The 19,527-nt window shown below is 47.8% G+C and overlaps 1 protein-coding gene and 1 long non-coding RNA gene across 14 annotated transcripts in view; one reads left to right on the top strand and one right to left on the bottom strand.

The window, feature by feature from the left end:
- The window catches only part of MTSS1 (MTSS I-BAR domain containing 1), a 118,610-nt gene that overhangs the window by 51,268 nt on the left and 47,815 nt on the right, over positions 1-19,527 (bottom strand). The window lies entirely within an intron of this gene.
- LOC311432562 lies at positions 4,155-5,318 on the top strand. The gene is made up of 2 exons (XR_014690133.1): positions 4,155-4,623; positions 4,702-5,318. It is a non-coding gene; the product is annotated as an uncharacterized lncRNA (long non-coding RNA).

The raw sequence follows: 19,527 nt of genomic DNA on the forward strand, positions 1-19,527 counted from the left end.
TTACCTGCGAGCGTGACCTGCTTTTTTGACACTCGGGGCTCTTCCCCCACCTCCAGAGTAATTCCTTTTTCCCCCAACAGCCTGACAAGCAATTCTTGAAAAGGAAAAGTGTTATTTTCCTCCTCCCCATAGCCGAGTCAGCAGTGGCAACAGCAAACTCCCAGAGCACACGTACACGCTGATGACCTCTGCACCGCTAAAATTCTTTCACTTTCCTTCAGCACATGAGTTATCCATGCTCCAGCGCAGGCACCAGGCACTCGAGTTGCACCCAAGTTCAGAGGAACCAGCCCCGATTTCTGCTCCCAGCATCCAGGGTTACCAAACACAAAGATGAATCAACAGGAAGGGTAAACGCTGTTCTTTCCTCCAGCCCAACACCAGAAATGCTTACCGAGACTCAAACCATGCACCACAGTACCTCCTGGTCTCAGCCCATGCCACTGAGCATGCAGATTAAGCTTACAAATTCATTTTTGTACATTTTAGCTCCAAACTTCCCTCTGGTCACATTCTCCTGCCCATTTCGTAAGGCTTAGGAATCTGTTACTGGCTTCGAGCTAACTGATAAATGTTTTAGCCCAGACACCATCTGCTCATGGCTTTACATCCTAAAGATCCGAAGCTCAACCTCCGCTGCCCATATCCGTCCATCCACATTGTATACTCCTAACAATTAAGAAAAGTTAAAAAAAAAAAAAGGACAAGATTTCGTAGAAAGCAATGAGAAATTTTTGTTCTACAGCAGATAGGTGGATTAAAATCTTGTATTAAACATCCTTCCACTTCTTAAACCAACTGTTCTGCATTATGGAAGGGGTCACTTATATCTGGTAACTATCCCAGTTGTGTTTTTAAGGCCGTGTTTAGTAAGAGATGTTTTTTTTAATCCAGGATTAGACTAACCAAGAGTCTTACCAACAAATCAGTCAGGGGTTTTCAAGGAAAATGTTGGTATCGTAAGCCCCAGCATGTGTGCACATGGCTTCATAAGCACAAACACATCCAGCCCAGTAAAACCTGCATGTCCATCAGGTGCTGCATTGGAATTCATTTAGGTGCTGAAGTAGGGTTACAAAAACCCAAAGCTGTGGATGTTTTTGCAATTGCAATATGAAGTGAATCAAGACGAAAGAAATTCATCTTATGTAGCAAGAAGATCAGCTGGCAGAAATTAAAAGCAGGTAACGAGTGAAGCCATGTATCAACCTCAGGACTAGAAAGCAAGAAAGATAAAATCTACGTGGCTTCCACTTCAGTCTAAAATCTCGTATTTCTTCGTACGAAAGCCTTAAGCTGAGCCTTTTATCTGCCATTGTAATCTTGTACTTCAGTACACACGATAACAGTGAAGGCCCAGCCTGTAAGCACTTTGGTTTCCTTCTGCTTTAACTCTTCCAGAATCACTTTTGGTGCTCAAACCCCTCAGCACTGCCACCAGAGGAGCCTGGGGAGTCCCAAGAAGCCACCTCGATGCCCAAACACGTGTGACCCGTGGGGCTGGGAAGCGCACGGCCTCCCCACGAGGCTTCCCAACAGACACTGAGCGATTTGGGGCCAGCAGGTTAAATTAACGCCTTCAAACCCGAACTGGGGACTTCTTCTGCCCAGACAGAAACCCCACAGCTGCCTCAAGTAGAGGTTAGGGGGGAATGTCAGACTAAATTATGTGTTTAGCAGCTGGGATAGCAGGGCTGCGAACCTTTCCTTTTCAATGCAATGTAGGCCCCACAGCGCACCCCGCTTCATGGGACGCGGACACATCCCCGGCATGGCAGCCGTGGCTCTGAACATGGCAGCAAGCTCCTGCCCTTGGTAGGCAGGAGGCTAAAACCCACTTTCAGCAAGAGAAAAGGCACAGGTCGTGCTCCTGTGAGTGTTGCACATGGGTCCTGCCCTTCCAGGAGCGTGAGTGACTGATGCTTGGTCAATTAGCTCTCAATTAACACACACCCAGGGACCTGGTAACGAGAACATTTCTTTTTCTTCCTGATTCGATAGCAAAGACATCGGGGCATGTTTTAATCTGCAAGGCAGACTGATAAAACCAGCTGCCCAACAGACAGCCTCTTTCACGAAGGCTTAATTCTCCTCGGAGAGCTTGAGAGCGGCTTTGCTGCCTGCCGGATAAGTCGTGTTTACAGCAGATCCTCTGAGCTGCTCAGCCTCCTGGATGAATTTAGGAATCAGACCAGAGGGTAGATTTGCAGAGCAGTAATTAGCACAGGAGACTATGGAGGAGAGTAATTTGGTCTGTGTCGACATCAGGTCAGGGGCCGGGGGGATGTCCAAACTCCTGGGCAGCTCGTGGGAGAGAGGCAGGGAAGGATGAAACAAAGAAAAAACCCAGCGACTCCCACAGACCAGCTTGAGTAGCCTTAATCAGCCTTGCAAGACATCCTCCTTCTCGTTGCAGGGCTTTTCTCTCCTTTTTTAAATAAAAAAGACAGGTAGTGGGCACCCCTGACAGGCAGCACTGCTGGGTTGCCACAGTTACTGTACGAGCGCCCGATGTGTTGGCAGGCAGAGCATTTCCCCACTCCTGCCTCTCTGCTCGTGAGTCAGCAAGCGCCTACCTCAAGGAACACACCACCAGCTCAATCGGGCTCGTCACCATAAAACTGCATCCCATATAGCAGAGCAGATGGAAGAGATCCCATTGTGCCAGCTGGGTTCAACCCCACCTCGCTCTGAACTCCTTCCAGAAGAAGCCAACGTGGGTAATTCCAGTGGTAACAGAGCTCAGCATCCCTGTTTCCATCTTGGAGGGATTGTGTCAGCACTGGAACAATGCCACTCCGTCCTCCAAAATACAGAAATCGTTAGAGGGAGACAAAACGACACGGATTTTGTTTAAGCAGACTTGCTTACAAACAAATTTCATGTCAAGGCAAGGCCAGGAACCATCAGGTAGTACAGCTCCTTCTGGGTCCTCCAGAGCCACAGCAGCAAAACTCACATGTTCCCTCTCAAGTACAAAAAGGATAGCAAATTTGTCAAATGAGGTTCTGCAGGGCTGGGTTATTTGTGCTTCTCTCCTTCCCCAGGAACTTATTTTTCTTCATCTTTTTCCTCATCTTCCTTTTTCAGGTCAATAAGAGCGTATTATTGGCATTTAGGTTAGAATCATAGAGTCACAGAATCATTAAGGTTGGGAAAGACCTCCAAGATCATCTGGTCCAACCATCCCCCAACCACCAATGTCACCACCAAACCATGTCCCCAAGCACCACGTCCAACCTCTCCTTTGAACACCCCCAGGGACGGTGACTCCACCACCTCCCTGGGCAACCCGTCCCAGTGCCTGACTGCTCTTGCTGAGCAGAAATGTCTCCTCATTTCCAGCCTAAACCTCCCCTGGCACAGCCTGAAGCCATTCCCTCTGGTCCTATCACTGGTTACCTGTGTGCAGATGCCGACCTCCAGCTCCCCACAGCTTCCTTTCAGGCAGTTGAAGCAGTACTGGTAGTGTCAATATCAATACATACTCTAATTATTTTGAGTATGTTCCTATTCCAGGAATTAAGTTTGTGAATTCAAGTCCCAAAGTACACATAATAACTGCATACTGAAGAGTGTAAAAACTAGTAAAAAGCTTAAGTTACCGTATATAACTAGAGAGTTCAAGTACACACCTTCCTTAGGCCTGACTGTAGAACAAAACACATGCTGATCCCTGTGAAGTGCTAAGTAGGAAGCTATGGACAGATACCTAAAGGTGGACAGGACTTTTTGCCTTGAGTATTTACTGACTTTCTGAAAACAGCAAACGTGCATTAATCCAGGAAGCTCACAGTGGTTCAAGAAGAGTCGTGCAAGATACCAAAAGAAGTAAAACTTCAACTCGAGAGCCTCTCCCTACCGCTCCCGTTGAATAGAGGCTCAGCAATTCCAAAAAGAAAAAAAAAGAAAGAAAGAAAGAAAAAAGCAGAGCTAAGAATAAATCCCTACAGCCAGAGCAAGTACGTGACCTGAGTACAAGGCAGATGGAAGAAGATTTATTAGGTCTTGCACTAACAGCACCATGAATCATAACCGTGCCCTATTTGCTATCCACACCTGCCTTTGAGCAGATGATAATAGCTCGCTCAGTGCTAAAACGTCCCATGCAGGGGTTCACCTGTGAAGGGTTTCTTCCAGCCCTTCCCGGTTCAGGTGTGTTCATCCAAAAATTGGCTACACGGGGTGGAAGAGGAGGGAGAAGTCCCCCAGTGTCTCTGAGCTGGTGAGCACACGGGGTCAACAAGCAATTGGCCCGGCCTGAGCTGCAAAGTATAGCTAAGGGCCCTGCAGACACAGTTCATCTCCTAAATCACCGATTTCCTGATAAATCAATGGCTACACAGACTAGGTTTTAATGTGTGCAAAGCAGAAGACAGATATCAAAGCCCTAATTGCCCTTCCCATCCAAATACACCTTGTATTTCCTGGCTCTGGACCTCGGTCATGGGAACACAGCTGGTCTCACTAGGGAAAAAAATAGAAGGAAACATTATTTTGAGGTCTCTAGGTTCTTTCCATGATGAAAGAGGTGCCTCCACAGCTGGTTCAGACCAACTACAGCAGGTGAGGAGCACCCTGGCTAACGCCCAGAGATCTGTCACGTTCACTGCGTGGTTACAGGTACGTTTGCCTCTGCTCTCCTACTTCACAACAGGTCCTCCTTGGCATACCAACACCATTCCACGTTTGTTTCCAAAGGACTGCAGCTGCAGCATGGCTTTGCCTTCACTTTTTTCTACCACTGATGCAGAAGACACATGAGGCAACTGGCTCACACGAGTCTTAAGGGGAAAACAGTCATCCCCTCCAGCATGCCACGGCTCTTGAAGAGCCCTTTTCAGCTGGAAGCCTCCAGATGCCGACCAGTGAGACAGGGCAAGAGGCTGGAAGATGCTGAGGGGGCTTGGCAATAGGGCTGTGCAGCCCCAGACTGCGAGCACTAAGCGCTGCGAGAGGCCGTGCTGTGCATCCAGGATTATTGATTACCCTCTCCTAATCCCATGATTGAACGCCCTAGGCAAAAAAAAAAAAAAGAAAAAAAAAAAAAGATTCCTATTATATATAGATAGATAGCTATTTAAAATCATTAACAGAGATTTATATCTCTGAGCTAGTCTTCCATTCTCTGGGGAAACCAGACAGCTGCATAGTAAAAGACTGAAAGCCGCAATAAAACGAAGAAATGAGCTTCAATAAATCATTAAGCTAAAGCTCATAATGTTTATCTGTAATGTCATGTCCCCACAATCTACAAAAGCAGATGTGTAACTTTTTGTTTTTCTTTTATCAACTATTAAACTGTCATGTAGCTATTATGGAAGATTAAAACTTCTTTTTAAAAGCCCTGAGCATCAGGGGTCGCAGTTTCTTTTAAAGAAAGGGGTGCTTGCACGACCGTCCGTATCATCCAAGAGGAACTGGAGCTGGACCAGAGCTGATGGTCCAGCAGAGGTCAGGCAGAAAGGTTTTTTTTCAGCAGATTACTCAGGAGGCTGGGGCAGGGGGCTTTTGCTCACAGGTGATGGAGCAAGGAGGAGCTGCAGCTGGAGAAGACGCTTCCCAGAGACCTCCTCAGGTGGCTCCATGAAAACCGCTGACATTTTTCAGCCTTGCACTGAGATGCTCGATGGACACGGCCCCTCCACCTCTTCCTTCAGAGCCCCGGAGGGCTGGAGATATCAGACAAACCCTACGGGTGTTTCAGGGATCCAGGGATTTTTTTTTTTGAGCCTTGTTTCCTTTTTTAGAAGAATAACAGAGCAGGAAATCTCCCTGCTCCCTCAGGCTTGACATCCAAAAATTAGCATTTGTTTGTTTTACAGAACAGGACTGGCTCTATTCAATTTAGACCCAATCTGTTAATCTACAAAGGAAAGTAAATAAATACTGAAATTATGACTAAGGGGGATTTCACGAGGCGTACACCTCGCTGTGGTTTGGGTTTTTTAGGTACTACTAATGGAGCCCTGCATTATTCTGCTGTATTTCCTGCTGGCACAACTGCAAAATGCAGAGCTGCTGTGCTTCTTTTGTCTGCAGCTGATGCTGTAAAGTGTAACTACATGTTCGATTCAGCCTGGGAGGGCTGCTCTTTGTAAGCTAATTTGGAGCATGATTTCCAAAGCCCTGACCATATGAATCTGCTAGCAGATCTCCCTGCTGTTCCTGCAAGCCCTCGAATTGCTGCCATGTTCAAGTCCTCCGAGCGCACCAAATTAACCAACTCCAGCCCGCACGACTAAGGTTCACAGAGGTTCAACCCCAGCTGATTTAAGGGACAGAATTGGTGCGTTTGCCTTTAAAAAAGAAAAAAAAAAAAAAAAGATAAATAATAGGGTCAGCAAACATGCTGCACAATATTTAACGAGAAAAAGATGGGAGCATAACAGGCTTTGCAACCTAAAACTGCTGCTGAAGGCAACAAACATGACATGATCATTCTGACAGCTGTGACAAATTAGGTTTCATTTGCCTGAGAGCCAGCCATGTTCATTTAACTGCAATTACTGGCACATCATGATCCCCACTCCAGAGAATGCACCCAGCCAGCCAGCCAAACAAAGCATTTCATACAGATCACCGTGTTTCAATTGTTCTTCTGCAACAACACCAACCCTTTGTGAATCCACCCCAACAGCTTCCTCAGGTGTTTATCATGGTCCTTCAGCTCATTTTCAAGCAGTGGAGCAGCAAAATCTGGGTAAAGGTGCTTCAAACCCTGCACCCAGGCCGTCGTGTGCCTGGCTGCAGAATAAAGTGCTCTCGGGAGAATGTGCTTTTTAAAGATGTTTACTCTGTCTGGACTAATCCAGGAGATATGAAAATAGTTGAGTTTCATCTAGACAGAAATATTATTTTAACACTAGCCATATAAACTAACCTCTTTTAGCACTTGTCTATGCCTGAGTTCAGTAATCTGGAATTTGTGATCTTATTTAGAGCCAAATCCTGCACACATACCTGCAATTTCGTAAGAATCCTTTCCTTAACACCCTTACACTTCAGCCCCACCAAAGAGAGGCTCAGTGAATTACACACACACCTTCAAACATGTTTAGTTGGTGAGCTGACTCAAAGAATAAAATCTCCAGGATCTGACCATCAGCTTCTTTGAAATGGTCTTTGTGGTCTGAATTTTTGGACCTGTGTGGAGGCAGCAGCTGGACTCAGTGATCCTTGTGGGTCAGGATACTCAGGATACACCTATGATTCTATGAAATTTCCTAGATAACACACCTACCTTGTATCTAATCCATTTAGTGATGTCAAAAACCATCTGTCACTTTTCAAGACAAACTTTATTTTGAAGCCATTCCTGAGCAGGACTTCCCAAACCCATGCACTCTGCAGGCCGGCATGCCGGAGCCCTGGGACGTACACACGCTGCTCAGGCACCAGCTGCCGCTCAGCCTGCGGCCGCAGCAACAGGTGTTTTCTGTTTTTCTTCTCAAGAGAAAGTCCCAGTCGCTATCTTCAGTGGAATGCAAAAAAAAAAAACACCGCCAGAGCGGCATTTAGGGCCTGCCAGGAGCCGCATTCCTTTCCGAGCAAGTGGGAAAGCCGCCCTCCCACTGCCATAACCCGAGGTGTGCTCTCAGGGAGTAACTGCATCTGTGTGTAGGTGCCTAAAAATTTCAGTGACACCACCAGTGGAAGGGCAGTTTTTCACTCCTCGTGAGGGCCAGTTGGTGTACAACAGATGCAGAGCGTGGTGCACACACACCGTGTACCTGCAATGCCAGCTCACTCACAGGACGCTGCTGGCTGCAGCTGGAGGCTCCTCTCTGGCAGTAGCAAAGTCCTGCTCAACGCTTCCATTCAGGGGAAATCTTCAAAATTATCTTCCAATTACTTTTTTTCCCCTTTTTAAACTCCGCAGTAAGCCGAAATAGCTCGAAGATCTGAGACTAAGATATGCCAGAGAACAATGAAAAAAAGCGGGATTAGGAAAAAACAAGCGGTGAAGATGAGGGGAAAGCACACAAATGGATTTTTTGTTAAAAATCTACAGAATAATCCGTGACTAAAGCAAACATCCATGAGAAATGTCACTGAAATCTTCTGAAGGCTACTTTGCAGCCAGGCATCACGCAGCCCAACCTATTTCAACATGCAGCCGTGTTTGGTTCTGATCTTCAAAGGCTTTTGAGTGTGTAAACCGCTACTCGCTGCGTGCAGTCCTGCATATTTACAGCGAATTAAGCTAAACGTTGGCTTAAATAACTGAAGGATTCCAGCTCGAGTGATTCCTACCCGGAGCCCTCTCCACCCTGTTGCACGCTGTGGATTTTCAGACCGCAGCTCCCTGGTGGTGGGGCCGCGCTGCAGCACCCGACGTGCTCGGAATAGGCAAAGCCGGGCGAGCAATAGAGCAGCCTACCTAAAATTCAGTCGTGTTGCCCGTGTTTACAATGTAGAAGTTGTGTTTATCCTGATAAAACACAGCTTTTGAAAAGGTTATTTCCCTCCCACTCAGCCCATGGGAAAGGTTAACGGCATCGACATGAAGGCAGGAGCTGCAGGGAGCGCAGCCCCGGGCTCCTCAGCACTCAAGGACCTGCCAGAGCAGCACGGTGGGAGCCCAGAAAACCATCCTCTGGTCACACTGACCTGCCCTAAAATCCTCTGCTACGGCCTGCTTTAATAGACACATTTTAAAGCAAGACTCACAGGCAGAGGTTTATAAAGCAGTCCTCAGAGCAGTAAATTCAGAGGTAACCCCCCCTTACCTTGCCATTTACTGCAGTCACTAAAAACAATGGCGACAGCAAGTTCCCCTTCCTGCCTGCTTTCACATCAACCCTACTGACACAGCTAAACCACAGACGTCGACTTGTTCAGCCCTAAGTGCCTGCTGTGCTGTTCAGAGTGGGACCTGGGTAGTCTTTACCCTCACTCCTTGCTTTTTTTTATTCATTTTTCTTACAGCACTTGCCGGCCGAGGCGCACCCTCAAAGCTCGGAGCAACCATTTCGTCCGTGGGCAGGAAAGATGCTCCACATATAGGAGGTCATTTCAGCAAACTCCGGAGATGCAGGAACCGAGGTGCCTTGGACAGTTGCCTGGCAACGCTGCGTTACCTTCCATTCATTTAGATTTAGATTATTTTTGCTACGCTTACACTCATTCAGAGGTCTCAGCCTGGGTTCGCCCCGAAGTGCGGCCGGCATTTGCTGTCACTCGGCTCTTTGCTCTCTGGAAACGACCGAGTCCTGCCGAAAGGAGCTCAGAAGTTGGGAGCTTTCTGAAAACTGCTGCTGGGACGGGTTTTGGGGCCCCCCCAGGCTCAGCTTTGTGTCACTACGTGCATTTTGGCAGTGTGTTTCTCACCGAGTGCCTCTCCTGGTTGCTGCCTTTTGCCTGCCTCCAGCCGAAGGCGCGGCGCGTTTCGCGAGGAGATGGGTTGTGAGGACTCTGCTAGCTAAAAATACCAGTTAATGGGATGCTACTGGGATATTAAAAGCATTTTTTTTAGGCTTAAAAAGCATTCACGCTTATTCCCCTGTCGATAGAAACAAGGCAAACTTAAAATTCAAAAGGGTCTTAATTTGCCATTAGTTTTTCCAAATTAAAGAAAAAAAAGCCTTCCATTATTTATTTCTGGAGGGAGAAATGCCACCCCCATACCACTTCCCGGTTTAAAAGAAAAAGAAAACATAATCAGTGTCCACACAAAACCCCCCTAAAGCCCTCTGGGCATGTTTTGAAGAAGCTATTTAGAGTAAGGAACAGGGGCATTCTCTCTCCTTGTATTTGTAATGAGGCTCCAGCATCCCCAGGAGCTGCAGCAGAATGAAAATGGGTCACATATCTAATTAGCACTATTGGAGCGTGAAGCCCAAACATCCCTGAAATCTAATAGATTTTTTTTTTTTTTTAATAACTCCGGCTTCATTAGAGTATCTCGTGGTCACCTCTGTGAGATGCCAGAAGCTTCGGAGAGGGGAGCTCAAAGCAGGCAGGCACCTGGCATCGCGCTGCGCTGCTGCTGGGGAAGGGCAAATGGCACCCCCGACGAAATCTGCCCCATTAGCTGAGACATAAAGTGATGAGCCCATTAGCCTGGCACAGCCTGGTCTTTAATCATATTTTAAATAAATAAATAAACAAATAAACCCAACCCTCTTGACTGCGAAAACAACATCCACATTTACAGGTGTAGACAAAGGCGTTTCCAAAGCACGGAGCCGAGAGGAGCCTGCGGGCTCCCAATGCTTCTCCCCAAGGACAAGCACAGGAGCAGCACCCAAAATTTCATCTGCATGGGGGGACAGAGCTGCTGGGGAAGCTCTGGGGAAGCGGCCAGGAGCTCAGATCACCCACCAGAGACACCGAGTGCAGCCACCACGAGCAGAGCCGCCGCCGGTGGGACCTGACCCCGCGCTCTGCTTCGATCCCAGCCAACAAGCCGTGAACGCCGCTCACCCGTGAGGATGTGCAAGTCACTGCGACCTCCCGGAACAGAAAGAAAATGAAAAAAAAAAAAAAAAAAAAGATCGGAAAGGGGAATTAATTGAGCCTGCAGCTGTCTGCTCCCCATAGCAGGCGCCACCAAGTTCACGCTGCCGCACGGGGGTTTTGTGTAAGAGGTGAGACTTGTTAGATCGAACCAAAGAGAACCAAAAGCAAAACCAGACGCTTAGGCTTTGATTTCAGACACAGATATATATATAAATCTTATTTATGGCAGTTCACAAGCCATCAAGCTCACCCAAACAGCTCGAGCAAGGCTGCAGCTACAGCTGAGCAGCGATGCCAACTGTGGGGACCAGCAAAGGCTGGAGGTCACTCATCCAGACCTCATGTTATCACTGCTGGGACATCAGTGGTTATTTTTATAGCTTGTGTTGGTACAATTTCAGCTACACCAGCACAAAGACACCTTCAGGTTATTTAGCACTACCCCCAAACCTGCTTCCAGGTGCTGCGAATTGCACGTTCGAGGTTTCCTACCCAGGGCCATGGGCTCGGTCCACGGGGAGGCAGAAACAAAGGCCGGAGCCTCTGCCCCCAGAAAGTCCCATTTACTGTGGGACAGAAATAGAAGAGGGGAGGCTTTCAATGGAAAATGTGGCGAGAATAGAAAGCAAGAGAGTAAAAGCCCTGTCAGCACATTTCATAGACAGTCAGTTTAATGAGGAGATAAACAGATAAAGCTTTCAATCCATGTATGGAGGGGGCTTTGGGGTTGATTTTTTTTTTTTTTTAATTCGAAAAGAAGCTAACCAAGCACACAGGATTCAATAGAAAACAAAGGCTGAACAAAACATTTTCTGACAAGGCCTAAACAACCTGAAAAACGTCAATTCCCGTGCCACAAAGAAACTGAGGGTTTCCCTCGCTCCCTACCTATCATATTTATTTCCTTTAATTAGCTCCTCCTTTTGGAGAGCAGGCTGGGTAACGAAGTTAACAAGTGTGCACACACAAAAAAAAAACAAAAATATAACAGCACAGCTGTGGGCAGGACCCTCAGCTCTGCTGGAACAGCACGGAGGGGCTGAGGACAGACCTGGGAGCAGGCTCCCCTCCTCTGCCTCCTCCAGGCAGCACAGCCTGGCCACAGATGAGCAAATTACTCCACTGTTACCTTCATGTTCAGAAGCTTGCATGGGGAAACAGGTTTAGGAACTCACCTGTAGTGTGGAGCCTTCAAATGTGCGACCTCCTTTGCACTTGCAAGGCTAAAAAGTCAGAAGTCCCTGACGAAAGGCTCCACATCCTCTGTGCTATGCTCTCCTGGACAGCCTGCAATGCCTTGCAATATGGGATCCACCACGATAAATGATTTAGGGGCATTTTCAGCCCTTAAATCAATCAGAATCCACCTTGTGAGTACCACCGCATCTACATTGGTATTATTCTATCCCCACTGTTTGAAAAAACCCGATACACTCGGATATTCAGCCTGCAAACCTTCTGCATGTTCAGCCATCCTGGCCAGCCCTCAGAGGCAATTTGGGGGGGGGGTAACGCTCAAGATGTGCGACTGTCACAGCTCGGTGACCTGCGACCCAGATGGCCCCCACCCTGCAGTCCAAAACACGTGTTTTTTTTTATTTTTGAAGCAGTGAAGTGGGGCTGAGAACTGCCCCCTGCACACACAAACAGCAGAAAAGCAGAATCAAATCGTTGCCCACGCGTCGGATGAAACCAAGCCTAAAACCTACCGTGGCTGCTGAATTCACAGCAGCTGGGCCAGACGTACCCCGAGTCCTCGGAGATTTGAGCTGCCTCACCCAGAAGTTTGGGGCACAAAAGCTTTCCTATCGCACTAGGGAGATCTCGTTACAGGAATTTCTATGGGAAATTCTCGGTCTGAAGTGTGTAAGACATCAGATAAGGTAACAGGGACACGGACTATTTTCCAAAAGCCTCCTAAAAGACAGACGCTCTCCAAGCAGACGCAGAAGTTAATGCACGTAGCAGGGCTACAGCTGCACCAGGGATTGCTCCTGGAGTCACGGAGCAATAAATGGGAGACTGCACAATGAAATACCCCCAGAAAGGCCAACTAAGCAGCCACCTAGCACATCCCAAATCATCATAACGATTGGCCAAACCTATGAACTCTGTCTGGTATCTTACCCCCAGATTTTGCAATAGACGCTGCGCTGCCTTTCCCTAACACCTTGTGTAGTTTGAAAGCTGACTTTGGCGTTGAGAAACCAGCGTGTGCTACTTGTTACATTTTTGAAAAGGAATTCAACAGTTCAGCACTTTTTTTTTTCTTACATTTTGCTGGGTATTTCGTCTGGTCTGGAGCATTCACCTCGCACTCCCATCACTAAAGGAATTTGCTAATGGACTTCGCTTCAGCCCCACTCACTTCCACGCCGTGTATCTACAGCAAAGGAGTTGCTCCACCGATGGCAAATTTCCAGCCTCTGCTTTCAGGCTGCTCATCATGAAAAATACAGCTCCATTCTTTAAATATTACATGAATCCGAGCCATAACTCAGAGCCAGAAATAACTATCTTCTCCGGACAGCATTCAGCACTGCAATCCCTTCTTCTCTGGCCAGCTAGCTGCCTTCAGCGCAGCCTGCCGTGTCTCTCCTTTAATTGCCTGCTCCTTTGTTTCTTGTGGTTTGGCCTTTTCCCACCTTTCCCCTCGTGTCTCTCCCACTCTGGCTTTTTACAGGGCTTTTTACAGGGCTCAGTCCCCAGCCTTCCTGCTCAGAGCTTCCTCCTGGGGGAAGGAGCTCCCACCGAAATAACTTTGTGATCTGCAGGAGCGCAGCATCCTCCATCTGGGAATTTGTATTTTTATTTCTTTCAGTATTACCAAGCACGAACAAACTCAGCAACTTGATAGGGATGACTCAGATGAGCTCTTCGCTTCAGACCTGTTCCGTCTGAAACATCTTGGACCACTTCCCTTTGTTGATGATGTTCAGGCATTGCTTTAAGTGAAACCCTGCCAAAAAAAAGGCAGGCTCCGAGCCTGCTCTAGCCCCGTTTCCCGAAGGCAGCAGACAGGGTCCGACAGCCTGGCCATGGGGACCTGCTCTCTGCTTAACCCTTTCTCCACACCATTATGTTCAGCATGGGCTCAGGTCTCGTGGGTTCCTTCTGAAAAACAGCAGAGATGAGGTTTTTTCCCATTCATAACTCAACTATTTAGCATTCGGTAATGCTAGCACCTCCTTTTTTTTGGTGAGCGTCCTCTTGCTTCGTTCACACTTTGTGTTGCTTCCTCTGCTTTACCGATGCTGCTAAAATCATCACATCCCTCCCAATTTTGCACCTCTTCGCTGCCTCCACCAGGCTTGCACTATTTTGCCCCTCGCAGACACCCCCGTGCCATTACAGCTCCAGCCTGAGATTGTCCCCAGTCCAAATGCTCATCTCCTCAATTCACAACACACCCCATCAAGATTTTTTCCCTCTAATGAACTTGGATGATGCTCATCCTGTCATCCACACTATGAGCATCTTTCCTTGCAGCTTTTGCTGTGCTCAACAGGTAATTTCCAGTCGTTGCCTATCACACTGATGCTGTTATCTTGGTTTTAAACCATGCTGCAAATAGAAAAGCTTTCCCTGGGTTCAGTGCTGTACAATCTTGACTCTACAAGCCAAGATAACTACATTTTTTTAAGAATTAGCCACCAAACGGATCAAAACCATTCCCAAATATTATTGCAAGTGAAAATACTCCCAGCTATTTCACAGAAAACACTCCCTGCCTGATCGCCGTGTTTGACTTGTTCAAGTATGTCTCACTAACAGCAGCGCTGATACCAGCCCAGGGAACAGACTGCCGTGTGCCGAAGTTGCCAGCAAGTTTAAACAAACAAATTGTACAAATTAAAGCGCAGGGAAAAGTTTTCTTCCCAGAAACAAACACTGACATTAGATGCAAAATATGAAAATGCCAAGCCAACACAAACACCGAAGGAGACAAAACAAAAGCGGGCAGGAATTCCATTTTGGCATAAATGGCAACAGTTTTGTGCCTGGACCACAGAGCAGCAGTTCTCCATCTCCGAAAAATGAAATCTGTGTCCCCGCAGGTATCCAGGGAAGCAGCAGGCCAGGCAGGGAGGACGAATGAGAGCCTTTATTCCCTGTATTCCTCTGACTCACCAGGTAGATGCTCTCCAGATCTTTCCTGGTGGTGGTTTAATGGCTTCATGCAGGGCAGACTGGCAGCTCCCGGGGGCAGCTCCCCGCAGCGAACACCCCGCAGGCAGATGACAGGCTCCACGAGTGGACAAGCCTTCGAGGCAAGCGCTGGAGAGTGCAGCTTCAGTGATAGAGGCTCGCTTTGATGTGACCTATAGGATTATCTGTAATCCCAGTGTGACTAAATATGTTATTTGCGATCTTCGCTGCCCATGAAGGAAAATTTAATGACACCCCTACTTCTTTTCCTCAGTGCAAAAGCCTGTGCAGAAGGCAGCAGCTCGCAATACGCTCGCTGGGCTTCACACTAACAGGTTACTTTCTCCCTTGTTTGGATGGACGCTGGAGCAAACCTTGAGCTGTCGAGAAATTAATAGAAGGGCCGGTATCTCCTCCAAGCAAAACACATTCCCTCATCCTCGGCTTCATGTGAACTGCTGCCACGCACTTAAAAAGCGGCTCCATTTGCCTATGCAGGCAGAGCAGACAGCACGGAGCCCTCTCCTGCGCAGAGCCCTTTGGGTTACCTACCCTGAGCAGTTCAAATTAAAGTGTGCGTAAGGCAGGCGGCTCGGTCTCGGGGCACTGTCATTACACCTCCCTGCCAAAATGCAAAAGCTCTGCATGCGAGCAGCGAGCTGTGGCCCAAGCAACCCACCGTGTGACACAGCTGCTTCGGGAGCGTGCTGAATCCAGCACGGCTTCGTGAAGTTGTTCTGTTTCTGGATGCAGTCGCTTCGGACTAACGTACAATTTGGCCACTGGAAAAGGAGCAGCAAGGAACAAGGCACGTTACAAACACCCAAATCTTATCTCCTGACCTCTTCCATCAGCGGCCGCTTATCTCCGTGGCAGATCACTGCTGTCACCGAGGTTGCTCCATTGGGTTCTTCCTATCGTCCAGTCTGATATTACATCAGCAAGTCAAGCGAGGACACGGCCGTGTCACCTTCTCCTTAAATTGAGGCTTTGCAGAAGAGGAGCAGCTTTCTCAGGGCTTTCTTCGGGCTCGGTGTGCTGCCACATTCATGTCGCTAGCCCAAGTGACCCAGGACCAGGTTGTCTCAAAGACGTTCCCCATGGGCAGTCGGTATGCAATGGACTCTGGCTTCTTTAAGCCTCTTCTGGCTGTTATTTCCTAGAATTAACTGCCAGAAATCAAAGCAGGGCATCTCATTGATAACATCCACTGGTTTCATCTCAGTGCTACACGCCATCAAGTTTTGCTTGCAAACAGCAAAGGACTGGCTGTGAAACCACCCACGCCGGGCAGCACAGCACCATTATTAGTCCAAAGACACACAGAGAGGTGAAAACAACAGGGCCTCAGGAACACACAGACCCCTGCGCCCAGGCAGATGCTTTACAACTTGATTGCTTTTCCTGTTCTACCGATTACCCCGCAGTCATTTATCCCAGTCCGCATTCCTCCGACTGCTTGCTCACGGTAAGTACCTGCTTACTGAGCTGCCCTTGGTCACGTAGGCAGCTTGCAAAGCTCCCTGCCCACGCTCCGAACGGCCTGGGAATAAAGCAGCTCCTTCTAAAGCTGATTTCCAGCAACGCCACGCTCTGCCACGAGACGGTTTAGCAGAGGGAAAGAAAAGCACCCAGCAAATAAAAGCTAAACCACCCCGTAAAACATCTTGTGAACTCCTCAGAGAAAACCTTTGTGGGTATCAGAGGCTTAAAGCAAGGAGAGATCAAGTGCCTAAGTAACTACAGAGCTGTGCACTCTTGGCAAGCCCTGAGGGTTTGTTTCAGCCTTGCCTTTCAGCCCAGCTGCCCTCCTTCACCTCACAGCTGCAGGCAGACCCTGGGAAGGAACAGCACCCAACGGGGCGCTCTGGTTAATTGTTTGGGTTCCAACAACCGCGTGGAAATGCAGCTAGGTAGCTGCTCCTATCAGAAGCTATAAGATTTCCTCGTCTGTTATCTGTTAAGAGTCAATAATGTGAAATTTGGCACTGTGTTTGCAGAAGGGAGCTGACTGTGCACAGGCCACTCACCAGCGCTTCCAGCAGTGTAAAATCAAACACCACGCGCTGCCCGCTCCTGGCCCAGCAAGGCGCCCGAGGTAGGAAATCCCAGCACTCATCCCCTTACTCTGGATGATTCACTCACAGGCATGCAGAAATGCTTATTTTTTAATTATCGTTGTTTCTTTTTAAACCTCACGCAGCCATTTTTGCCATGCACCCTTGAATAACCTGGAGTAAGAATTAAACTCGCTTTCAGTTCTCGCTTGCTGTTGCTCAACACCAAGTCCCGCTATCAGTCAGACGGAGGAACTTCATTTTTCATAGTAAGCAACCCTTCGGTCCTCTTCAGGGCACTGCTGGCCACAAGCAGCTCCGTAAAGACCACTGAAGGACAGAGGGCGTGAAACTTTGGCAGTGCTAACGCCCAGCACATCGGGCATTTTATCAAGCCTGAACCACGGGAGCTACAGCAAAGCCCCATCCCTTGTGCCCATTTGTCACTGCCTGCCTTTAAGTCTGTTGCAGCCTGTCAAGTATCTGGAAGCTCTTCCTGCCATCTGTTTCCTTCCTCCGAGGGTGCTGCAGTTTTCCATCACCGCTCTCTTGCTGAAAAGCCTTTCTTGCTGTGAATCCAAAGATTTGTGTTTTTCGATCCATTACGCATTTCGGACCCGCTTACACAGATTGTAACAGCCGACAATTGCTTGGATCGATAACATTCACCCCGTTACCTGTCCCCGTCCCTACAGAACCACCAAAAAACCTGCATTTCCCCACCCTTTCTTTGTGAACCGTAGCACCGAACGCAGCCAGTTAAATGGCAAGGGCACACCAAGCTGCTTCCAGAAAGCAGTGGCCTGCCTGCTCCCCCAAAAAGCTGTCAGGCCAATTACCAACCCAATGAACAGCAACCAAGCAAGGGGAAAGATTTGTAGAAAACCTTTGAGTTTCAGCGCTGTGTGGTAGGTTTATTGCTGCCCTTTGAACACCAAGGGTTACAATGGATTGTTAATGGGACCTTTTCCACGGATGGGCACCTGCCTCCTCTCTGTCCACAAATATTGCCATTTTCCTCGCTTCCTACAGAACACAGCTAAGGGTTTTGCTGTCCCAGGAAGCAGGCTGTCCTAAATACTTAAGGATGCTTTTTGGGTTTTCCAGCAAAGAGCCCTGACTGTACATAAACATCCACTTATAATCGTAACAAAGCCTCGTTTCTCCGTAATGCAGGAGGTGCACTGCAGAGCAAACTGTCCTTAGAACAACACAAACAACCCAGCACCTCAAAACTGTCGAGTATTACTCTTGAAGAAATAATGAATTAAAAACCCAGGGTATTTAAACTGTTGACTTTCTGTAGCTACTAGCTTTGATAAACAAAAAATTGGGGATGGGCTGGCTTCTTAACATTCATTTGCCATGTTGTTTATACTGCAACCCTCTTGGAAGAAAAAGAAGAAAAAAGAAGATGGGATTTCTCACAGGAAAACATTTTCATTTTTAACTCGTGGCCAAATGACTTGCAGTGGGACATTAACATTAAAAAATACCGCTGTGAATTCCAAGGGAGCAGAAACACAGCGGTGCTAGTATCACGTTTGGATGTAAATACTGGAAGTTTGTTTGCTGTATAGCTTGCAGTTGGACCTCTGAAAGCAAAGGGGAACCAAAAAAAAGCCCCACGCCAGGTGCACCTACCGTGTTTGGGAGTTTTGCTAATCCCGTCCTTATGTGATCTCACTGGAAAACACCAGGCCAATCTGACCTACATGTTTTAAATAACCTGCTGCTTCTACTTTGCAGAGAAGCTGGTATTAAACCATTAAGCTAATAGGCAGAGCTGGCTACTCTGTTTGGGTTTTAATAAGATCTGGCTCCAGCTGATAAAGTGCAGTGGGAAACAGCTTTGCAAATGGAAGCTTCCCATGAAAGCCTGGTCACGGTAAGACCAACTCAATTTCCCCTCTGAAAAAGAGGCCATAAAGCCAGCATTAGGCTGTTCTGCTCCATCTATTGAAAGATATCAATACCCGCCTGCATTCCTGCAGCTTCTGGGAGCAAAGGCATTTTCATCGTAGGGATGTCCCCCAGATGGGTATACACTTCGCTGTGCACATACAGGATATGTAAGAGCTGAGTCTTACCCGTATCACCCATGTTTTGAACCCTAAGGAGCTCCTCAGCATGAAGGACCGCGTTAAATGCTATCTCCCGAAGCAAAAGCAGCCACAAAACCACTCAGCTTCTTCTTCCAGAAAGCACAGAAGTGGCTGCAGGAGCCAGAGCTGAAATCTTTGCAGTCATGAAATTGTGCAAGAAAACTGGGAGGAGGCTTGGAAGTTACAAGTGTTGACAGAAAAAAAAAAAAACACCACACGTCCTTCGTATTAACTACAAACTGCCAGGACCCCTTTTTCCACCTTTTTTTTTTTGTTGTTGTTGAAAGGGCTGTGTTTGCTCTGTCCTCAAATTCCCTTCCATCCCTACCTGGTCTTTCTCCAAAAGCAATATATTTCTGGAAAGCGGTGCCCTAGGTGGGTCCCAGGGGCTCTGTTACCCGGCAGTTCCTCAGCGCTGCATCTGAGCAGGCCCGAGCAGGGAGCACCTCGCTGAAGGCCAGGCCTGGCTTCATTCCCTCATTTTTCCATCAAAAGTTCGATGTTCTGTGTTCGTTTTACAGCCAACTTCGACGCTAAAAGGGCACTACAGTTTAAGAAGTCTAGATATCATCTACTTTTCTAAATAGATGTTGTGAGTACAAGCCTGGTAGTGGTCAGTATTTCTGGAATCCCCCAAAGGCCTGAAAAAGTCCCCTCTGAAACAGCAAGCAAACAGCACAGCACTTACCTCCGTACAGGTGGATTTACTCTGGGTTCACGTGTTTGGGGTGAGTTATGCTGCCTGCACAGCC

The sequence above is a fragment of the Aythya ferina genome (genome assembly GCF_964211825.1).
Source record: "Aythya ferina genome assembly, chromosome: 2".
In the NCBI taxonomy this organism is placed as follows: Eukaryota; Metazoa; Chordata; class Aves; order Anseriformes; family Anatidae; genus Aythya; species Aythya ferina.